General features: G+C 37.3%; 2 long non-coding RNA genes across 2 annotated transcripts; both read left to right on the top strand.

Annotated features, from left to right (window-relative positions):
* The first annotated feature begins 12,329 nt into the window (after window positions 1-12,329).
* On the top strand, window positions 12,330-13,410 carry LOC110937475. Its single transcript, XR_002590813.2, has 3 exons — window positions 12,330-12,390; window positions 12,524-12,605; window positions 13,235-13,410. It is a non-coding gene; the product is annotated as an uncharacterized LOC110937475 (long non-coding RNA).
* Window positions 13,408-14,756, top strand: LOC118482799. The gene is made up of 3 exons (XR_004868842.1): window positions 13,408-13,433; window positions 13,838-13,955; window positions 14,288-14,756. It is a non-coding gene; the product is annotated as an uncharacterized LOC118482799 (long non-coding RNA).
* Window positions 14,757-24,805: the final 10,049 nt, after the last annotated feature.

Genomic DNA, 24,805 nt, shown 5'->3' with positions numbered 1-24,805 from the left:
ATGTTGAAAAACGGGTCTTCATTTGCGGGATTGCCGCGATCACGGTTACCTCTTCGATCGGAGTTGACATTCCGATCATCAAGGTTAATAGGTAACGATGCTTGTCGGTGAAGAGGTTGTTGTTGAGGTGTTCGTTGGGTGTTGTTGGTGTTTTGGTTTCGGAAAGGTGGAGTGGGTGGTCTTGCGTTGGTGTTACCACCCGGTTGTTCTTGAGCGGGATAAAAGGTTCCTCGGGATTGGAATTGATTTGAGTTGAGTTTTTGGTTGGGGTTAAAGTCTTGGTTGGAATTGTGGTTTGCCATTGAATCGGTTTCAATGGTCGGTGTGAGTGGTGGTGTTTGGTTGGTTTGATTAGAAGCAAGAGTTGCTTCTAACCGGCTTGATAGGTTTCTTCTTGCGAGTCTTTCAATTTCCGGTTCGTAGACTAGAGGTGAAGTCCTCCCGGAATTTCGTGTACGCATGCACTACCTGTAACCTGCACAAGTAACACACCCCGCGTAACAAAGAAAAAAGACAATACAGAAAGAAAGCTAAGCAATTTAAACAGTTAATCACGCAAATTCAAACAATATCCAAACACAAAGCGCACGCACTCCCCGGCAACGGCGCCAAAATTTGATCGGAGTGTCGCGCTCCGGTCAAAGATAATATTTATAAGCCCAAATTACCCTTAACAATGTGTTAGTGGTAGTAAGGGGTCGATCCACGAAGAGTATGTGGTTTGTGTATGGATTCGAATGAATTAAAACGATTGTCACAATTTATGAAGCTTGCTAAAGTATTTTTGTATTTTTGTTTAATAAAAAGATGTGAATTTGAACTACTGGAAATGAATTGCTTAATTAACAACTACTACTTAATGATTGCAAGAAATTTTTATAGGAGAACAATAATAATAAAAAGGAATCACACCCGGTTTCGGTAATTGTTAACCTAGGATTTCTACAAGTTTTAGTTTCAACTCAAATGCATTTGATTAACGGATTTAGTGTACCGTGACTTAGGTGCTACTAACTATCAACGCCCCGAAGAACGGACAAAAAGACACTTTGTAATCAACACAAGTAAATCCTAACAATGACAATGTACAATTACATATCACCGTTTCGCAAAGTCATAACTTTTAACATCGCTCGACAATTCACGAATTCGTAACAAATGTAATACTATTGTCAAGAGTTTCAAAAACCAAATACAAATTGTCACTAAGTTAAAACAAGAACAATTCAAAACCCTAGAATTAACAACTACCTACACCGGGGTGAAACCGGTATGATTAGCGGCTCATGGTTGAAGAAGCTTGATCACCGGATGTTTGGAATGCGGATGAGGTCATCTCGAATCTTGAAGGATGAAGGAATGATGAAGGTTTGGTGAATGATGATGGTGGTAGGATTGATGATTGATGATATGAAGAACTAGGGTTTGGGTGGATGGATTGATTGTTGATTCGGATTGTAGAGATGAAGATAGCTAGAATAGAGATGAAGTGATAGATCAATTAGGCTCCAAAATCAAGTTCAAAACTCAATTTTTAGTGTAACCCCCGTCTTCAATGAATGAGAACCAATCACAATCGAGATTAACCCCCAAATCAACAAAATGCGTGTTTCTGGTTTTGACAGGCCGTCGCCGACGGCCCTCAACCCGTCGGCGACGGGCCTTGGTTTGGTCTCCTGCTCCGACGCGTTAATTGACTAGTTACGGGAAAAAGAAGCCTACGGGCATTTCCGGAGGGCGTCGCCGACGGGCCCCAAGCCAGTCGGCGACGGGTTCTTGAAACTTCATTTTCAGATTTTCCTTGTTTCGCTCCCGTTTGATCCGTACTGCGTTCCGGTGCTCCGGTTTTCAACCCGGTGACCCGTAAAGCTCCCGAAAAGCTCCTTAAACTTCATCAAACCTGCAAAACACATTCTTGATTAAAAGTAGGCTATTCGAAACTAAAACTTACGTAAAAACGTTAAGTTAAACAATAACAAGCACCGGTTTACAACCACGTATCAAATCCCTCAAGGATTCCTGGGGTCCTTGAGTTATAAAGATCACTGGTTAGTTTCTCAAAGCTTCGGCTGCAAGAGAATTGGCTATTAAATAAATTAACCAAATGAGCAAATGAAGTAATTGAGTGAGGAGGAACGTTTAAGAGCCATTTTAAGGCTGATCCTGTTAAGGTAGAACCAAAACCCTTGCACAGGCATGCTTCCTTGAGATCCGGAGGAATAGGGTTGATTTCCATCCTTTCCCTATACTGGGCAATATGCTCCTCAGGATCCGTGGTTCCGTCATAGAGCTTCATGTTGGGGGTCTGAAATCTTTTTGGGATTTCAGCATCACAAATAGGATACGCAACCCGGGATATCCTGTGACTGTCCTAGGACACTTCTGGAATTGGCTGGACCACTCCAGGCACACTACACTGGATATCATGTCCTTTAGCTTCTGAAGCTCCCTATATAATGCCGATGTCACACCTGCATCCTGCAAAGATCCAACACTGTTAGTGGTAAGAGTATTATTATTATTAGATGCATTACCGGTTTGAGGATTCTGGCCATATCCTGAAGCATATCCTGAGCTTTTCACAGTCGACACTCTAACCGAAGAGGGTATCTCAGGAGCATGATTCTGGGAATGGCTAGGCACAATATTTCCCCGGTTATCCTCAGTGTAAACTGCAGAACTGAAGTTCAAAGCCCTGGGCTGCAAGGGAGTGATAGTATCTTCAGCAGGCCTGCTCGAGCCGGATTTCAAGAGTTGTATCTCTCTCATCAGCATTTGATTAGTTTCCTGCTGCTGCCTCATCTGTTCCTGTACACTACCAAATAAATTTAGAATTTCCTCATTATAAGCTAAAACAGGACCAGATCTCTGGATATTGCGAGCGGGGATAACATCTCGGGCCACATGAATTTCAGTTCCTTGGGAAGAAGCTCGAGATCTCGGAGGAGGTGGTGGAAGCACCGAACCAATTGTTGCAGAGGTTGTAGCAGACAGAGTGGAAGAGCTCATGTTTGATATCGAGGCCATTGAAAATAGTGCAGCAAAAAGTTTTGAAAACAAAAAACCAAGCAATGATTTTGCAAAATCTTTTAGTAGAAATAGCACCACTTGCCCCACGATGGGCGCCAAATTGTTTTGGTCAAAAATTACCGAAGCAATTTAGTAATCAAATTAGTTAACTGAGGTAGTGTGCTAGAAATGTGTGTTGAAAATATGCTAGTTAAGTTACTTGCAAAAATAGTTTCAGGATATGGCTCAGGATATAGAGCTGTATCTATGATCAAACAATGAGCAAAAATGTAAAGGATGACACAGGATGTACGAGGAAAGCCCTTGATCAATCTAGATCGCCGGCACAAAACCTCGGGAGCTGACAATCGCAGCTGCCTTGTTCTTCTATTACTTCAAATATTAGGATACAGTGCAGGATATGATGCGGATCAACTAGGTGTTACAATGTGATTCGAGTACAAGTGTTGGTGTGTAGTGATTTCTAGTAGCTAGAGAGCAAAGTGTGCGAAAGAGAGTGTGTGACTTAATCGAATCCGATCAATCTATTTATAGTAAAAAGAAACTAACTAACTATCCTATTAAACCGGGATGCTTCGAATATTCCTCAAGTGAACGTTGTAGTCCACTTCTTCTGGGTTCAACGTCTTTTATATAACTGGTTTGCCCGAGTCTTAAGGAGAAGAAGTCTTTTTGAACATTAGAGACTTGCACCTTCTAATCTGCACGTGGTTAAATTAGTCACTACCAGGATATCGCATCAGGATGTTACCAATATCCTGATCCGGTATCCTGATCACAAATAAACAATCAAAGCTAGAATATTAGTCAGGATATATGTTCAGAAAACCGCCCATAACAAGTAGTACCTCCAAACCAAAACTTCCACCGTGAAAGGGTCTACTAAGCTATCTGTTCACATCATTATTGTTAGCCTCTAATGGATTTGCATTGATGTTGTTGAAACCTCTACCCCTTCTAGGTGGGTTTGCCGGGTTTGCCTGATTTGTTTGGTTTATTGGGTTTGCTTGAACTCGAGCATTAATGAAACTCATTAGTGTCGTTTATATGTTGAAATCAAGAAGGTGGATAACTTAGTTTATTTGGGGTTAACTTTTTACCAAAACTCATTGAAATCATGACACAATTTGTGTTCAGTATTGTGAATTCTTAACCCATTATAAAGTTTAGTGTACAACATAAAGGCATGATACTCATTTTTCACAAGGAGTCCTCAAATTAAATGTTATTATATTTTTTCGCGAGAACATCTTAATTGTGCATAGGATTTTCTATCACATTGTTAAAACACATCACAAACATATACACTACCTTTATGCAAAAAATGTACTTTGGAAATCTAAACAAAAGCTAAAAGTTCCAAACATGGCTATGCGATCTTTACATGTTATCACTCCAAAATTGAAAGCACGTTTCTTAGTGGTAAGAGTATTATTATTATTAGATGCATTACCGGTTTGAGGATTTTGGGCATATCCTGAAGCATATCCTGAGCTTTTCACAGTCGACACTCTAACCGAAGAGGGTATCTCAGGAGCATGATTCTGAGAATGGCTAGGCACAATATTTCCCCGGTTATCCTCAGTGTAAACTGCAGAACTGAAGTTCAAAGCGCTGGGCTGCAAGGGAGTGATAGTATCTTCAGCAGGCCTGCTCGAGCCGGATTTCAAGAGTTGTATCTCTCTCATTAGCATTTGATTAGTTTCCTGCTGCTGCCTCATCTGTTCCTGTACACTACCAAATAAATTTAGAATTTCCTCATTATAAGCTAAAACAGGACCAGATCTCTGGATATTGCGAGCGGGGATAACATCTCGGGCCACATGAATTTCAGTTCTTTGGGAAGAAGCTCGAGATCTCGGAGGAGGTGGTGGAAGCACCGAACCAATTGTTGCAGAGGTTGTAGCAGACACAGTGGAAGAGCTCATGTTTGATATCGAGGCCATTGAAAATAGTGTAGCAAAAAGTTTTGAAAACAGAAAACCAAGCAATGATTTTGCAAAATCTTTTAGTAGAAATAGCACCACTTGCCCCACGATGGGCGCCAAATTGTTTTGGTCAAAAATTACCGAAGCAATTTAGTAATCAAATTAGTTAACTGAGGTAGTGTGCTAGAAATGTGTGTTGAAAATATGCTAGTTAAGTTACTTGCAAAAATAGTTTCAGGATATGGCTCAGGATATAGAGCTGTATCTATGATCAAACAATGAGCAAAAATGTAAAGGATGACACAGGATGTACGAGGAAAGCCCTTGATCAATCTAGATCGCCGGCACAAAACCTCGGGAGCTGACAATCGCAGCTGCCTTGTTCTTCTATTACTTCAAATATTAGGATACAGTGCATGATATGATGCGGATCAACTAGGTGTTACAATGTGATTCGAGTACAAGTGTTGGTGTGTAGTGATTTCTAGTAGCTAGAGAGCAAAGTGTGCGAAAGAGAGTGTGTGACTTAATCGAATCCGATCAATCTATTTATAGTAAAAAGAAACTAACTAACTATCCTATTAAACCGGGATGCTTCGAATATTCCTCAAGTGAACGTTGTAGTCCACTTCTTCTGGGTTCAACGTCTTTTATATAACTGGTTTGCCCGAGTCTTAAGGAGAAGAAGTCTTTTTGAACATTAGAGACTTGCACCTTTTAATCTGCACGTGGTTAAATTAGTCACTACCAGGATATCGCATCAGGATGTTACCAATATCCTGATCCGGTATCCTGATCACAAATAAACAATCAAAGCTAGAATATTAGTCAGGATATATGTTCAGAAAACCGCCCATAACAAGTAGTACCTCCAAACCAAAACTTCCACGGTGAAAGGGTCTACTAAGCTATCTGTTCACATCATTGTTGTTGGCCTCTAATGGATTTGCATTGATGTTGTTGAAACCTCTACCCCTTCTAGGTGGGTTTGCCGGGTTTGCCTGATTTGTTTGGTTTATTGGGTTTGCTTGAACTCGAGCATTAATGAAACTCATTAGTGTCGTTTATATGTTGAAATCAAGAAGGTGGATAACTTAGTTTATTTGGGGTTAACTTTTTACCAAAACTCATTGAAATCATGACACAATTTGTGTTCAGTATTGTGAATTCTTAACCCATTATAAAGTTTAGTGTACAACATAAAGGCATGATACTCATTTTTCACAAGGAGTCCTCAAATTAAATGTTATTATATTTTTTCGCGAGAACATCTTAATTGTGCATAGGATTTTCTATCACATTGTTAAAACACATCACAAACATATACACTACCTTTATGCAAAAAATGTACTTTGGAAATCTAAACAAAAGCTAAAAGTTCCAAACATGGCTATGCGATCGTTACATGTTATCACTCCAAAATTGAAAGCACGTTTCTTAGTGGTAAGAGTATTATTATTATTAGATGCATTACCGGTTTGAGGATTCTGGCCATATCCTGAAGCATATCCTGAGCTTTTCACAGTCGACACTCTAACCGAAGAGGGTATCTCAGGAGCATGATTCTGGGAATGGCTAGGCACAATATTTCCCCGGTTATCCTCAGTGTAAACTGCAGAACTGAAGTTCAAAGCCCTGGGCTGCAAGGGAGTGATAGTATCTTCAGCAGGCCTGCTCGAGCCGAATTTCAAGAGTTGTATCTCTCTCATCAGCATTTGATTAGTTTCCTGCTGCTGCCTCATCTGTTCCTGTACACTACCAAATAAATTTAGAATTTCCTCATTATAAGCTAAAACAGGACCAGATCTCTGGATATTGCGAGCGGGGATAACATCTCGGGCCACATGAATTTCAGTTCCTTGGGAAGAAGCTCGAGATATCGGAGGAGGTGGTGGAAGCACCGAACCAATTGTTGCAGAGGTTGTAGCAGACAGAGTGGAAGAGCTCATGTTTGATATCGAGGCCATTGAAAATAGTGTAGCAAAAAGTTTTGAAAACAGAAAACCAAGCAATGATTTTGCAAAATCTTTTAGTAGAAATAGCACCACTTGCCCCACGATGGGCGCCAAATTGTGTTGGTCAATAATTACCGAAGCAATTTAGTAATCAAATTAGTTAACTGAGGTAGTGTGCTAGAAATGTGTGTTGAAAATATGCTAGTTAAGTTACTTGCAAAAATAGTTTCAGGATATGGCTCAGGATATAGAGCTGTATCTATGATCAAACAATGAGCAAAAATGTAAAGGATGACACAGGATGTACGAGGAAAGCCCTTGATCAATCTAGATCGCCGGCACAAAACCTCGGGAGCTGACAATCGCAGCTGCCTTGTTCTTCTATTACTTCAAATATTAGGATACAGTGCAGGATATGATGCGGATCAACTAGGTGTTACAATGTGATTCGAGTACAAGTGTTGATGTGTAGTGATTTCTAGTAGCTAGAGAGCAAAGTGTGCGAAAGAGAGTGTGTGACTTAATCGAATCCGATCAATCTATTTATACTAAAAAGAAACTAACTAACTATCCTATTAAACCGGGATGCTTCGAATATTCCTCAAGTGAACGTTGTAGTCCACTTCTTCTGGGTTCAACGTCTTTTATATAACTGGTTTGCCCGAGTCTTAAGGAGAAGAAGTCTTTTTGAACATTAGAGACTTGCACCTTCTAATCTGCACGTGGTTAAATTAGTCACTACCAGGATATCGCATCAGGATGTTACCAATATCCTGATCCGGTATCCTGATCACAAATAAACAATCAAAGCTAGAATATTAGTCAGGATATATGTTCAGAAAACCGCCCATAACAAGTAGTACCTCCAAACCAAAACTTCCACCGTGAAAGGGTCTACTAAGCTATCTGTTCACATCATTGTTGTTAGCCTCTAATGGATTTGCATTGATGTTGTTGAAACCTCTACCCCTTCTAGGTGGGTTTGCCGGGTTTGCCTGATTTGTTTGGTTTATTGGGTTTGCTTGAACTCGAGCATTAATGAAACTCATTAGTGTCGTTTATATGTTGAAATCAAGAAGGTGGATAACTTAGTTTATTTGGGGTTAACTTTTTACCAAAACTCATTGAAATCATGACACAATTTGTGTTCAGTATTGTGAATTCTTAGCCCATTATAAAGTTTAGTGTACAACATAAAGGCATGATACTCATTTTTCACAAGGAGTCCTCAAATTAAATGTTATTATATTTTTTCGCGAGAACATCTTAATTGTGCATAGGATTTTCTATCACATTGTTAAAACACATCACAAACATATACACTACCTTTATGCAAAAATGTACTTTGGAAATCTAAACAAAAGCTAAAAGTTCCAAACATGGCTATGCGATCTTTACATGTTATCACTCCAAAATTGAAAGCACGTTTCTTAATCGGATCTAAATTACAAGTTTCAAATCTACGAAGAATCTAAGAAATCGCTTGTGCGCTTCTTAATTTCATGGTCGTGATAATAGTAAAGTGCCTCAATCTCCACCTAGCATGTGTTATATTATTACTCAACAAGATACATATTTCTATGTGGGTTAGAAACAAAAATCGTGTGTGGAAGAAGCAGTTGTCACAACAATGTACTCCCTTATATACGTGGATGTGTGTTTTAATGAAATTGGTTAAAAGTGACATAGAGGTAGACGACTATGTGATATGAAAAATGAGAATAGATTTCATGGAAATATTTGATTTCTCCTTCTCAAACCCTTTAAAAACTTCATGTGTACAATATAGTGACACTCATTTTTCACAAGGAACTTCAAATGAAGCGTTATTAGTTTGTTTTTCAAGAATATATTGATTTTACATATGTGTTCCTTTCTCAACATATAAAACATCATGATTGTATTTCATTCTTTTAAATATGAACCTCCATATCTAAACAAAAGTGAAAGCGCCAAACTTGGCTTTGTAATCTTTACTCGCTGTCACTCTAAAGACCAGACATGATCTAAAATGAAATCTTAAAATCTATGAAGAATCTAAGTAATCGCTCATATGTTTTCAAAACTATTAAAGATATGTGATCATATGTTTAATAAAACATCTAAGATTAAATTAATGCAACGTTAAATCACACATGAGCAAATTACTCGCCTATTAAAATGTACAAAAAAATCTTAATTATATGGAAACGCTCTAAACTTGGCTATACAATCATAGCCCCCTCCCTTATCCCTAAATGAAAGCAAGAATCTTGAGTATATTTAAAGTTGAATTCTTAAGATTTATGAAACATCTAAAAATTCACGTTTGTGTTATAGTTGCTAGAATAAATTTTCACTAACTCTACTTAGCACACATGTCATATAAATGTCCAACAAATCACTTATTGCTGTGTGATGTTGAAGCACATGCATAATCGTGTCATGAGAGTGGCTATACAACCCACCCATGTAATTCGTATATGTATGTGGATGAATGCTTCAAACCTAATTGGATGAAAAGTGACATAGAGATACACCACTATGTAATGTGAAAACTAATGTAAACATGTGTAGTTTGAAGTATATCATAAGCACAACTACATAAATTCTTAGTCTTAGCAAACATATGAAAGGGCTAGATGGGTAATTAATAGATACATAGAGTGTAAAAGGAGGGGTTAAAATGCAAAATATCACATGAACTCCCATTATAAATCAAACCCTAATTCTCCATATTATTCAGCGCCTCTGACTGCCACTGTCGGCAAACCCTAGTTCACCTCTGCCGCTTCAGACGCAATTTCTGCCTCCACTTGCCGATCCTAAGACGAATGGTTAGTTATCTTTAATTCTTGGTTTATATTGTTAATAATTATACTGACTAATTCCGGATGCGGCAGGGAACTGAAGAATGTGTGTTAATTAATCTTGATAGCATGGTGATTGTTCATAGGAATGTATCACCATGCCCAAGATGAGATCTGCGAACGTGATGCAGGTAACTAACCTAAAAAATGACATTTCTGATTAACCTTATTTAAATATCTGCAGATGTTTTTTTGTATTGGAATCCTTATTTAATCAATGAATAAACGTGAAAACATGTGTTTTTTGTATTGGGATCTTTCTAAAAAGTAATATTTTAATTAAATAGCAATACACAAAGATTTAAAATGCTCTGTAATTATCTTACAAAGATCTTTTGATTTTGGATGTATTTTTGTCAGTAATTTCTTGTTTATTATTTGTTTGTAGACGGTAATTTAGGGTTTATGTTGTTTAATTGTCAAGAATCATAAATTGTTATTGTTTAATCACTCAAATGTGCATTTTTTCTGATATTCTTTTTGTGTTTTTCTCTTCGGTTCTATTGCTAAAAAGATAAAATGGTGGCTGAAAAGGTGGTGGAACGATGCTGGAAAGAGGTTACACTGGTGAGTAATGTTTTTATTAGTTTGTTTATCAATTAATGGATTTTATTTTTTCATCTTCAATAATAGAAGAGAGTCATGACGTACAATTCTGAATAAGATATGTTTTTTTTTAATTTTTATAAAAAAAACCATGGTATAAATCTGCGTGACAATTTCTTACTGGGTTTAATTAAACTAGTAATGTTCATAGTTCGGTTATAAACCATGAAAGATCACAAGTGCAAATCGGTCATCAGTTTGGTTTTATAGATCGGTTTTGTTATTTCATATTATATATATAATAATATATTTGTATTTTATCTTAAGTTTAGTTGTCATAAAAAGACTGGGGTTATTATATTTGAACTTTGAAGTGGAATTGTTGGGCTTTGTATGTATTTTATCTTAAGCTTTGGATGCTATACAACTTTTAAAACTTTGTTTAGGTATTTCAGATTAACCTTTTATTCTGGTTATTTTGGATGGACAGCCATTTCTAAACTTCTATTTTTTGGCATCCTATTTTAAGTATGTATTATGAAAAAAACGAACAACTTTATTAAATTTGGATAACTTCAATTTTTGCACTTTTATTTTATATACTATTCATTTTAAATAAAGGGCCAATAAAGCCTAAACTATAAAACTAAACTGGAACCACACCATTAGTAATGGTTCTGTTAAAAATGTCAAGGTTTTTGTTTTTAATCAAAAACCGTTACCAGTAGTTTAAACAATAAGCTGTCGGCATGTGAACACCAAAACATGTGGACATCAATTAAATAATTAGATTTGGGGTTGCATAATATAGCCCATTTATCAAACATGTAAAGCCGGGCACGATTGGGTTTATAGAATAGCCCATTTATCAAACATGTAAGCCCGGAATGATTGGGTTAATAAAAGGGATTTTTACATATTTCCCCTCCTAATCTTGCTTATTACGTATTTCACCAAATAAATAAAACAATTACATATTAGCCCTCTCTAACCCATATATATTACATATTTCCCCTTTTCATTATAAACTCTTATTAAATGACTATTTTACCATTAATGAACTATTAGATGAATATTTAGATATTTCTCATTTCAAATATCATCAATCAATTACATATCTCTCTGATTCTTCTACTTGCTTGCTGCTATTCTCAAACAATACCATTATAATTATAATAATAATACAAACTTTCAAAAATTTAATGCTTACTTCATAATCAAAATTATCATGGAGCCCGAGCTAACCCATTTTGATTTATACTCAAAATCAAAATTATCATGGAGCCCGAGCTAACCCATTTTGATTTTTACTCAAACAGTTTGGTATCACAACAACAATATCTTCAGCTGTCACTTGATCTCTCCCCTTTAAAGTAGCGAATACTTTTTACCTTGTTTCTAATTTGTTAAATGAATCTTTTCATTTCCCTTTGTATACGCTGACAGGAATTCGACCATCTCTTACCATCACCAAGAAGCCCTGTTTCTTGTATCCTGCGGTCGCTTTTGAGCTCACCCTTGGAGCGTATTTGGGCATTCACCGATCCAAGATGAGAAAGAAGTTCAATATTAAAGTAAAGATCTGGCTGCCAAATAATATTGCTTTAGTTTTGGTATGGTCTTTGTGTTTGAAATGGCCTTATGCGTATGCTCTAGGATAATGAAATGCCTTTGACTTTATAGGTCAAATAGGCTACATTTTGACTTCAGTTCTGATATGATCTGTTTTACTTTTTTGGAGTGATGGATATGATCATGATGCTGGTGTTAAACCTTTTTTGAAAATTTGTGTTTAATATATCTTCTACCTTACAGCACTTGGACCGTCATTCTCATTGAATCTGTTTGAGGATGGCTTCACATTTGGAGGTACGGAAGAGGTAGGAAATGTAATCAATATGCGGCCTCTTGTTTAGGGATGATTGGGTTATATTTTGTTTATATATATATATATATATATATATATATATATAATATATATTCACCAACGAAGTTTTGATGGGTGTTAAAATTTTGCAGATCTTTCATGATGTTCCAGAGAACTTAAATCCATATAACCGTAGAACATACTCGATTTTAACTGTTAGTACTCTTCATTACAAGTTTAATCGCTTAATTTTCGTAGTAAAACTTTTAGAAGTTTAATATTTCTATGTTGCAACTGGATTTTCATCAACTAGGTTAAACTTTATGTACTTTTGTTACTTTGTAACAGGATATCCAGTGTGGGCGCATACCCACTGGCGTTTTACAAGACATGCCGTTACAGTACGTGAATGGAACTGTTCTTTTGTGAGGTGAGTTAATTCTCTTTGCAACACATGCCCAAAATATTAGAATTTATATCAAAATGTTATAACTGACATATTGCATGAGTTTGAACAAGAGCAACAGTGACTCTTAATTCTTCAAAAGAAGTAGTATATCAAATGTTATAACTAACATATTTGTGGGCCATGTTTTATTTACGTAATCTATTGGGACCTATTTAAGGGAAATTATTGACATGACAATGAAAATATTTAAGTTTCGGGTTGTTCTGGTTTAATTAAAGAGCCATGTTCATGTTGTTCAACTCCATCAATTAAACAAGTCGACCCATCAAGCCGTTTACCTAAACAGGCTAACCCATTCGACTTGTTTACATAAATGGGTCAAAAGGGTCCGTGTTCAGGGCACAGGATTTGAATTGTCCCTTTGACACGAATAAGTATATGGGTCGTGTTTGGGTTCAGCCCGTCAAGATTAACACCCCTATGCCCATTATCACCTCTCTGGTTTTTTCACGGGACCGAGAAAAAGTAAATGCTAAATCGAATATTTTTTTTCTCATATTTATGTTATAATCTGAGTTAGAAGGTACACATTTGGATGTTTTTATCTTATATGCCTAAGTGCTAAACTATTATTGTTTCTTAATTGGTAGGTGTTGTAAACTCCCGGTCCAACTTTAACAAAGAGAAAAGAACACTTATAGTGGTGCTTATAACTTCATCAGTTGTGCCACTTTTCTTTGCAGTGGCATATGCCTTTAGAAAGACAAAGAAACAGTCTCACATTAAAGCTTCTCTAATTCGTACAGGAAACAAGCGGCTGTGAGGCTGTGACACTGATGATTGCTGGATGTAGGTGTTTTGGTCCATTTTGTTGATTGTCCAATCAACTAGGTTCATAATAGACATCATTGAATTTTATATCATTCGGAACACCCGCTGCAACGCGCGGGCATTCCCACTTTATCAATCAATTACATATCTCTCCAATTCTTTTACGTGCTGCTATTCTCAAACAATACCATTATAATTATAATAAAAATACAAACTTTCAAAAATTTAATCCTTACTTCATAATCAAAATTATCATGGAGCCCGAGCTAACCCATTTTAAGTTATACTCAAACAGTTTGGTATCACAACAGCAATATCTTCAGCTGTCACTTGATCTCTCCCCTTTAAAGCAGCGAATACTTTTTACCTTGTTTCTAATTTGTTAAATGAATCTTTTCATTTCCCTTTGTATACGCTGACAGGAATTCGACCATCTCTTACCTGTCGGTGGACAAGCAATTATTCACCGTGATTGTGGACGATATGTTGCGAAACCCACCAGATTCAGACATAGATTTAATTTTTGATGTGGTTCAAAAGGTATGTGATTATCTGATTTTCAATTGTTGTAATTGTAATGCTTCCTAATCTTACTTTTTAAATTGTACTTTTTTTTAAATCATTATTACATACTTTCTTAATGGGTCGGGTTGGGCTGAATTGGGTGCACGTTTTATGTCCAAATTGTACCCATTTTTTTAAATCATTAGTACATCAATTAAGATTACAAAAACCATACTGTTCCAATATAATAATTTGTTTTTTGAACAAAATGATTTAGGGGACCTGTACGTCTGCTAGCTAGTTTTTTCTGTTACATGACCTGAATTGACCCTTCAATTCTTATGCATGTTCTATTTTTCCCCTTGCAGAAGGCTCTGTTCCTCAAATTGAAGGAACATCTGGTGCCAAAGATGCTGAACCAGTCTCTATACTTAAAGCCCGAGACTCTGGGAAACTGCCACAACTAACTTGGGTTGAAGATCGAAGAGGCTTGGATGATATATCAGGTCCAGAATTTAGTGGGCTTGGTCATATGGTCAAGCTTCGAAAGCTGACGGGTCACCATCTACGTCAAACGGGCTGGACACGAATATCGTCATATATAGTTCCTGATGTAGATGACGAAGCTGCTCCAAATGATATCCCTCGGGATGAAGCAGAAAATTCGGCTCAACATGGGCCCAATGTGGAAGTGGCAGCTGTTAACTCCCAGGCTGGGATGTCAAGAAAGAGGCCAGCTAGTACTATGGAGGCCCATGATTCTGATAGTACATTTGTACGTATCACACCCTTCTGCCCACAGGGAAGGGCCTGGTAACTTGGATCCGAACTATGAATATTGTGTGGTGTTCTGGAAGCTTGAGCGTGAAGGGCACATCACGAAAGAATTTAGACGGAAACTGTTCACGTGGTTTAGTCTGAGTTCAACTGAGCGTGAACGTAGAGCGGTTAACACTTTCATCCGAACACTCGCCCTGATAGCTTAGGTGAACAATTGTTTGACGCATTTGGCGATATGGTGTGGTCATGAACCGATGTGTGGCTGGACGAAAATAATAACAATATGCAACTACGGGTGGTTGTGGACCTGACAATGCGGTTTGTTGACGTCGTTTTTGGACTCCCATGGATGGTTGTTAGCCTCTAATGGATTTGCATTGATGTTGTTGAAACCTCTACCCCTTCTAGGTGGGTTTGCCGGGTTTGCCTGATTTGTTTGGTTTATTGGGTTTGCTTGAACTCGAGCATTAATGAAACTCATTAGTGTCGTTTATATGTTGAAATCAAGAAGGTGGATAACTTAGTTTATTTGGGGTTAACTTTTTACCAAAACTCATTGAAATCATGACACAATTTGTGTTCAGTATTGTGAATTCTTAGCCCATTATAAAGTTTAGTGTACAACATAAAGGCATGATACTCATTTTTCACAAGGAGTCCTCAAATTAAATGTTATTATATTTTTTCGCGAGAACATCTTAATTGTGCATAGGATTTTCTATCACATTGTTAAAACACATCACAAACATATACACTACCTTTATGCAAAAATGTACTTTGGAAATCTAAACAAAAGCTAAAAGTTCCAAACATGGCTATGCGATCTTTACATGTTATCACTCCAAAATTGAAAGCACGTTTCTTAATCGGATCTAAATTACAAGTTTCAAATCTACGAAGAATCTAAGAAATCGCTTGTGCGCTTCTTAATTTCATGGTCGTGATAATAGTAAAGTGCCTCAATCTCCACCTAGCATGTGTTATATTATTACTCAACAAGATACATATTTCTATGTGGGTTAGAAACAAAAATCGTGTGTGGAAGAAGCAGTTGTCACAACAATGTACTCCCTTATATACGTGGATGTGTGTTTTAATGAAATTGGTTAAAAGTGACATAGAGGTAGACGACTATGTGATATGAAAAATGAGAATAGATTTCATGGAAATATTTGATTTCTCCTTCTCAAACCCTTTAAAAACTTCATGTGTACAATATAGTGACACTCATTTTTCACAAGGAACTTCAAATGAAGCGTTATTAGTTTGTTTTTCAAGAATATATTGATTTTACATATGTGTTCCTTTCTCAACATATAAAACATCATGATTGTATTTCATTCTTTTAAATATGAACCTCCATATCTAAACAAAAGTGAAAGCGCCAAACTTGGCTTTGTAATCTTTACTCGCTGTCACTCTAAAGACCAGACATGATCTAAAATGAAATCTTAAAATCTATGAAGAATCTAAGTAATCGCTCATATGTTTTCAAAACTATTAAAGATATGTGATCATATGTTTAATAAAACATCTAAGATTAAATAAATGCAACGTTAAATCACACATGAGCAAATTACTCGCCTATTAAAATGTACAAAAAAATCTTAATTATATGGAAACGCTCTAAACTTGGCTATACAATCATAGCCCCCTCCCTTATCCCTAAATGAAAGCAAGAATCTTGAGTATATTTAAAGTTGAATTCTTAAGATTTATGAAACATCTAAAAATTCACGTTTGTGTTATAGTTGCTAGAATAAATTTTCACTAACTCTACTTAGCACACATGTCATATAAATGTCCAACAAATCACTTATTGCTGTGTGATGTTGAAGCACATGCATAATCGTGTCATGAGAGTGGCTATACAACCCACCCATGTAATTCGTATATGTATGTGGATGAATGCTTCAAACCTAATTGGATGAAAAGTGACATAGAGATACACCACTATGTAATGTGAAAACTAATGTAAACATGTGTAGTTTGAAGTATATCATAAGCACAACTACATAAATTCTTAGTCTTAGCAAACATATGAAAGGGCTAGATGGGTAATTAATAGATACATAGAGTGTAAAAGGAGGGGTTAAAATGCAAAATATCACATGAACTCCCATTATAAATCAAACCCTAATTCTCCATATTATTCAGCGCCTCTGACTGCCACTGTCGGCAAACCCTAGTTCACCTCTGCCGCTTCAGACGCAATTTCTGCCTCCACTTGCCGATCCTAAGACGAATGGTTAGTTATCTTTAATTCTTGGTTTATATTGTTAATAATTATACTGACTAATTCCGGATGCGGCAGGGAACTGAAGAATGTGTGTTAATTAATCTTGATAGCATGGTGATTGTTCATAGGAATGTATCACCATGCCCAAGATGAGATCTGCGAACGTGATGCAGGTAACTAACCTAAAAAATGACATTTCTGATTAACCTTATTTAAATATCTGCAGATGTTTTTTTGTATTGGAATCCTTATTTAATCAATGAATAAACGTGAAAACATGTGTTTTTTGTATTGGGATTGTTGATGCAGATTTTGTGTCCGATGCTTGTCGAATAGATTAGTTATTATTTTATGCTGAATTTGTAATAGTTAGTGAAACGGTCAAACGAACGTGTATAGACCCGCTCGTTTGAAGTGGTCAAACGAGAGGGTTGTTGGTTTGACTGTGTGTGTGTGTTGCTAGACAAAGTTGCTGTGTTGTCATTGGTGTCGAAGGATAAGGCATCGAAGGATTATGAATATCCTTCGATGAGCTCGAAAGATACCCATCGTAGGATGGACCTCGAAGGATATCGAAGGATATCATTCGAGGTATGTGAGTATCTTTCGAAGACTGTCTGATCGAAGGATGATGTTTCGACCAGTCAGTCTGATCCTTCGACCTGCAGTGTTTGTTTTGGTATAAATACCAACACTTTGTCATTTGCAACACAAGAGTGAGAGCACAAGTGTGTGCTAGAGAGAGAATGGAGGTCTGAGACCTCACCGGGAGAAATCACCACTTGGTTTCTCCCCGGATGTATACTTCTTTGGTATTAGTTCGGTTGTCATGTAACCGGGCCGACTTGTAATGTTTACTACCGGATTAATACAAAGTTTGTTATGTTTATCCTCTCTTATCTCTTCCGTCTTTGAACATTATCATGAAAATCACGGGTTGGATCCCGAAAACTGGACCTACAATTGGTATCAGAGCCATGGTGCCCGATTTAGTAAAACTAACCGTTTACTAAGTCACATGTGCTCTAGATCTGTGATTTTTGTGGGTTTTTGTTCAAGATGTAAAAAGGTGAAAATGAGAAAAACCCAGATCTGGACCCGGATATCCAGATCTGTGCTAAACCGGGTGTTGGGTTTTATGTTTTTCTCTAAAATACTCAAGTTTTCTTCATCAAAACAACGTGTACAAGTGTTTTCGGTCAGATCTGCAGATGAACAGTCCTCCGTGTTCTTGATGTTCTTGACAGCTTAAAATTTCGAAAGATGCTGTTTGTCCTCGAAAGATTGAACAGTTTTTCGAAGGATGAAACAAAATTCAAAATTCAAATTTTCATGCTTCGAAATGTGCGAAAGTTGGTCACCTACCACATCAACTTTTCACCAACCTGTCGTACTTTCTGTCCTTGTGTCAGAACCATCGAAAGATATCTTTCGATCTCGAAAGATCATCCTTCGAACAAGGAGATTCGAAAGATGAACAGGAGTGCTCGAAAGATCATCAGTTCTTCGAAGGATCAAAAAGACTTCGAAGGATCAAGTCTGAGGTGTACGAAGGATCAGCCATGTCCAACTTCGAAAGGTGTTCGAAAGATCTGTGACATGTGCTCGAAAGATGCTCGAAAGATATGTGACATGTGCTCGAAAGACTTCGAAAGATCATCTTTCGAAGCTGTCTTGGTGTTTATCTTTCGTTTGATGCAGATGTTTCGAAGGATCCAGGTGTTGTGGAATTTTATGAACTCAGACAGTGTGTTGGGGTTAATCATTTAATTCACTTGGAGTCGGGTCGGGTGTTCGCAAGGATTATTCATACCGGGCTTCAAAGTTTCAACATCAAAATTCGTACGGGCTTTGGGAACACGCGGGGTGATGCAGCATGATGAACACAAGAGATGATGAAGACTTGATGTTTGAAAATGTGGGGTAGTCACGGTTACCGATGCAATGACAAACATAGTAACGTGACTATTATGGGCCAAACACAACAGTTCCGCTTGGTGGAGGGAATTGGTGAATATTTGACGACAGTTTCTTTGAAGTGGAAAGAATCTGTTAAGGTTTAGAGATTTTGCCAAAGAAATGGGGGGATAAAAATTTTTTCATTTGTTGAATTTCTTCGGTAAAATTCTAAACGCAATCTCAGGTGGTAGAGTTTATGATCTTCTGGTGATTCAAACGGTTCAGCGTGGAATGTTTTGCACAGACACTTGAAGATCAAGACTTGATGCAGTTGTTTAAGAATGGAACCTTTATCATATGCCGGTTGGAGTTTTGGAAGATCAGCGGAAGATCGGTCAATTTATCCTTTTGAGGAAATTGCACAACACTCAACACGGATACGCGTACTTTGAGGGGGAAATCTTATACAATGAGCATCAGGATGCTACTTACCTGGATCATCGGTCAAGGGGGAATTTGTCTACACAGAGAAGATGAATACTTGGCTGAAGATTGATTGCAATTGTATTTTCAGCATTCGACAGCAACGGACAAGGGGGAATTTGTTGATGCAGATTTTGTGTCCGATGCTTGTCGAATAGATTAGTTATTATTTTATGCTGAATTTGTAATAGTTAGTGAAACGGTCAAACGAACGTGTATAGACCCGCTCGTTTGAAGTGGTCAAACGAGAGGGTTGTTGGTTTGACTGTGTGTGTGTGTTGCTAGACAAAGTTGCTGTGTTGTCATTGGTGTCGAAGGATAAGGCATCGAAGGATTATGAATATCCTTCGATGAGCTCGAAAGATACCCATCGTAGGATGGACCTCGAAGGATATCGAAGGATATCATTCGAGGTATGTGAGTATCTTTCGAAGACTGTCTGATCGAAGGATGATGTTTCGACCAGTCAGTCTGATCCTTCGACCTGCAGTGTTTGTTTTGGTATAAATACCAACACTTTGTCATTTGCAACACAAGAGTGAGAGCACAAGTGTGTGCTAGAGAGAGAATGGAGGTCTGAGACCTCACCGGGAGAAATCACCACTTGGTTTCTCCCCGGATGTATACTTCTTTGGTATTAGTTCGGTTGTCATGTAACCGGGCCGACTTGTAATGTTTACTACCGGATTAATACAAAGTTTGTTATGTTTATCCTCTCTTATCTCTTCCGTCTTTGAACATTATCATGAAAATCACGGGTTGGATCCCGAAAACTGGACCTACAGGGATCTTTCTAAAAAGTAATATTTTAATTAAATAGCAATACACAAAGATTTAAAATGCTCTGTAATTATCTTACAAAGATCTTTTGATTTTGGATGTATTTTTGTCAGTAATTTCTTGTTTATTATTTGTTTGTAGACGGTAATTTAGGGTTTATGTTGTTTAATTGTCAAGAATCATAAATTGTTATTGTTTAATCACTCAAATGTGCATTTTTTCTGATATTCTTTTTGTGTTTTTCTCTTCGGTTCTATTGCTAAAAAGATAAAATGGTGGCTGAAAAGGTGGTGGAACGATGCTGGAAAGAGGTTACACTGGTGAGTAATGTTTTTATTAGTTTGTTTATCAATTAATGGATTTTATTTTTTCATCTTCAATAATAGAAGAGAGTCATGACGTACAATTCTGAATAAGATATGTTTTTTTTTAATTTTTATAAAAAAAACCATGGTATAAATCTGCGTGACAATTTCTTACTGGGTTTAATTAAACTAGTAATGTTCATAGTTCGGTTATAAACCATGAAAGATCACAAGTGCAAATCGGTCATCAGTTTGGTTTTATAGATCGGTTTTGTTATTTCATATTATATATATAATAATATATTTGTATTTTATCTTAAGTTTAGTTGTCATAAAAAGACTGGGGTTATTATATTTGAACTTTGAAGTGGAATTGTTGGGCTTTGTATGTATTTTATCTTAAGCTTTGGATGCTATACAACTTTTAAAACTTTGTTTAGGTATTTCAGATTAACCTTTTATTCTGGTTATTTTGGATGGACAGCCATTTCTAAACTTCTATTTTTTGGCATCCTATTTTAAGTATGTATTATGAAAAAAACGAACAACTTTATTAAATTTGGATAACTTTGTAGGTCCCTTTTCTCGGAGGATCGAGAACAAACCTAAACCTTGTTATACTAACCCACTAGCGAGTGCGGAATCCAAGCTAGCGGGCAAACCGGGATGATGCAAGAACAAACACAAGAACACACAAAGTTCACCGATTAACACCACTGTATTAATACGTATGAAGGTTTACGGTTACAAGCACAATGTTTACAATCTTGTTTGCAAACTCTCTAAAGTGTGTGTGTGTGTGTTTTCCAGCAGAGTTTCACTAACTCTCCAAATGTGCATCTCTCTCCTAACACTAACACACTGCATGGGTATTTATACCCATACATAGCAGGTCTTGGTCGAAGGATCGATAGATGGTCCGAAGGATCATCTATCGATGACAGGGAGCTCGAACGATCAGCGTGGACATCGAAGGATCATCCTTCGATGTCTAATGGTCGAACCATATCTTTCGAGCACCTCGAAGGATGATGCGTATCCTTCGAGGCTATCCTTCGATCCAGACAAACATCATGTTGTCCAAGTCAAACTAGGAGGATAGTTGACTTGGTCAACTTACAGACTGATTTAGGACATCGTTTACATACAGACCGAATACAGACAAAGTACAGACACAAGTGCACCAACAAACTCCCCCTTGGCTGTAGCTTTGTCTTTATCTTGTCTTTATCTTCTATAGATGTAGACTTGTCTCGAACTTCGACAGTCTTTGGTCTTCGAGTTTCCAAAACTCTGATGTCCTTTCAAGTCTTCATGGTCGGAGGATCTTCAAAGTCTTCACGTCTTGAAAGCAGAGAGTGTATCAACAAACTACCCGTATCATGTAGGAAGTGTGTTGACAAACTCCCCCTTAACATAAGCTCCCCCTTGAGTTATGCTCGTGAAATACTTTAACTTTATGAAGTGAGATCCTTGTGGTGTTGATGATAGCCAGCGGCAACTCGATCATCTTCATCTTTTAAGTGCCTTCTCGTCGTGTCTTCATTCCAAAGCTTGTCATCGACCATGTTCTCCTAGCCTTTAGAATCTGCACATGCAAGAAATCTAAACGCGTAATGAGAACAACTGCTTGGAACATAGTATAAGCAAATGACACACGAATGACCATGTCACAATCAAGCACCGTCCGACAGTTTGAAAGTTTAATAAATTTTTCAAATTTTAAATTCTAACTTTCAAAACATGCAAATTTCGACCGTTTATGAAGATTTAGTCAGTTTGGTTTTCGTTCAGGTTTCAGGCAACGAAGACTTGAGCTCCAACATCGTACGATCGAAAATAAAGTAGAAATAAAATCTTTTTGGCTTTTATAAAGTTTATATTAAAACACAGATTTTAGGTGTGTTTTTGAAATTAAAAGACAACAATTTTAATATCCTTTGAGTGTTATCAAACGACATCACCGCTAATGTCGTGCTGATATGCACCAAACGACGAAACTGTTTAAAAGAAAAACAATAAAAGTTAAGCAGTAAATAAATATATACAGACATTCTTTTTGCGAGTTTCGAGGGTAAGAGAATCATATCAGTGTACGGTCATGCCAAAACACTCTTGTTGTTCAGTTAGTTAACATTAAGATAAGCATCCTATAACAATTATCGGTATTGTTGTCCACTTAAGCTCAACTTATCAGATGTAATCATGTTTAGAGGATACGTTAATGTATGGTTTATACTTACCAACCGGTGTTCATCCACATCACGACACATTCCCGTATCAAGGTATGCACGAGAGTTCATCTTACCGGTGAGTATACCGATTATCATCTGTTTGACCGTATAAAATTGTGAGATACTCACTTATTTTGATTTGAAAACAAGTCCTTTGTGATATAATCACTTATTGATGAGGAACTTGATTTTCGTATGCATGAGGGCACAGGTGCAAGTCCGTGAACAGGTCAGTACTTCCGTACAGCAGAGAGACGAACTTGACACCCGGATAAATGTGATATTTTATCACTTATTTGTTTTGGACATGTGATTGTTTATCACTTATTGAGGTCGAATGCAGTATGCAATATGTACACGTATGTATAGTATCATGGAAGATCTAGACTTGCGTCCCCGTTATTTTTCGGTAAAAGATACAACCATGATACCCAGATGATAAGCAGCATAAAGACCGAATATCTCAGAACCTCGGCAATCTATCAAACGAAATTTCGGTACTAAGACCATATGCCAATGAATGGTTCCCACCTGATCTTCAGTCGATTAAGATTTATATCACCCTGCACACTTTAAAATGATTGTGAGCCTACCGATACATCTTATATAGAGCTGCTTATCGTTTTGCATTTAAGGTTTAAAGAGGTTTGGATAGACCACTGATGTACTATCATTTTCTCTTTTGCTCTCCAGGAAACTCATTTTTGATTTTCTACTGTTTTTGTGTTTTTGAAATTTTTCGATGTTTTTGTATTTTCCGATTTTTGGATTTACTCCCCCTAAAATCAACAAACTAAGATAAATTTAAAAACACACAAAGATATTTACAAAAATGATTTTCCGATGTTGGTTTACTCTTGCTTGACCTTAATGCCATTTACCAATAATAAGAAGTCAAATCTAGATTTGTCAAAAGCTTTGGTAAATAAGTCGGCACGTTGGTCATCGGTGTGGACCTTAACAACATCGATTAGCCTTTTCTCAAAGCAATCACGTATGAAGTGATATTTGATTTCGATGTGTTTGGTCTTTGAATGCTGCACAGGATTTCTAGTGATATCTAAAGCAGCAGAATTATCAACGTAAATAGGAGTAGTTAGGAATTCAAAACCGTAGTCCCGCAATTGTTGTTGGATCCAAAGAAGTTGTGAACAACAACTTGAGGCAGCAATGTATTCAGCTTCGCATGTTGATGTAGCGACACACGTCTGCTTCTTGCACTGCCAGGTGACTAGGCGATTTCCTAAAAACTGACATCCAGCCGTTGTGGATTTGCCGTCGATTTTACATCCGCCAAAATCAGAATCACTGAATGCGACCAAGTCAAAGTTATTATCCCTAGGATACCACAGACCGGTGTCTGGATAAGCCTTCAAATAACGAAAAATCCTTTTGACAGCTGCAAGATGTGAGGCCTTCGGGTTAACTTGATATCTGGCAAGCAGGCACGTTGGGTACATTATATCTGGCCTTGATGCTGTGAGGTACATAAGGGATCCAATCATCGCGCGATAGTATGAAGGGCTAACAGGTTCACCCTTCAAGTCAGGAGTAATTCCATGATTAGTTGGCAATGGGGTACCAATGGGCGTTGCATCGGACATCTGGAACCGGCTCAAGATGTCTCCAACATATTTAGTCTGATGGATGAATATCCCAGACTCCGTTTGTTGCACTTGTAGGCCCAAAAAGAAATTCATTTCCCCCATAGCACTCATCTCGAACTTATCCTGCATGATGCGCTCGAAATTCCTGCACAAAACATCATTAGTAGAACCAAAAATAATATCATCAACATATACCTGTACCAGAAGAAGATCTCCATCTTGTTCTTTGATGAAGAGAGTACAATCGATAAGACCTCTTCGAAAACCGTTCTCCAACAGATATGTAGATAAGGTTGCATACCAAGCTCGTGGCGCTTGATGAAGACCATAGAGAGCTTTGTTGAGCAACCAAACCCGATCGGGATGAACAGGATCTTCAAAACCTGGAGGCTGTTCGACATATACCTCTTCTTCAACCACACCATGTAAAAATGCACTTTTGACGTCCATCTGGTAAACTTTGAATCCTTTGAATGAGGCATAAGCCAGAAAGATCCGAATAGCTTCCAGACGTGCAACTGGTGCATAGACTTCGTTGTAGTCGATTCCTTCTATCTGA

The sequence above is a fragment of the Helianthus annuus genome, chromosome 1 (genome assembly GCF_002127325.2).
Source record: "Helianthus annuus cultivar XRQ/B chromosome 1, HanXRQr2.0-SUNRISE, whole genome shotgun sequence".
Classification (NCBI taxonomy): domain Eukaryota; kingdom Viridiplantae; phylum Streptophyta; class Magnoliopsida; order Asterales; family Asteraceae; genus Helianthus; species Helianthus annuus.
Note: the sequence above shows the minus strand (reverse complement) of the source record. Positions and strands in the feature narration are given on the sequence as shown.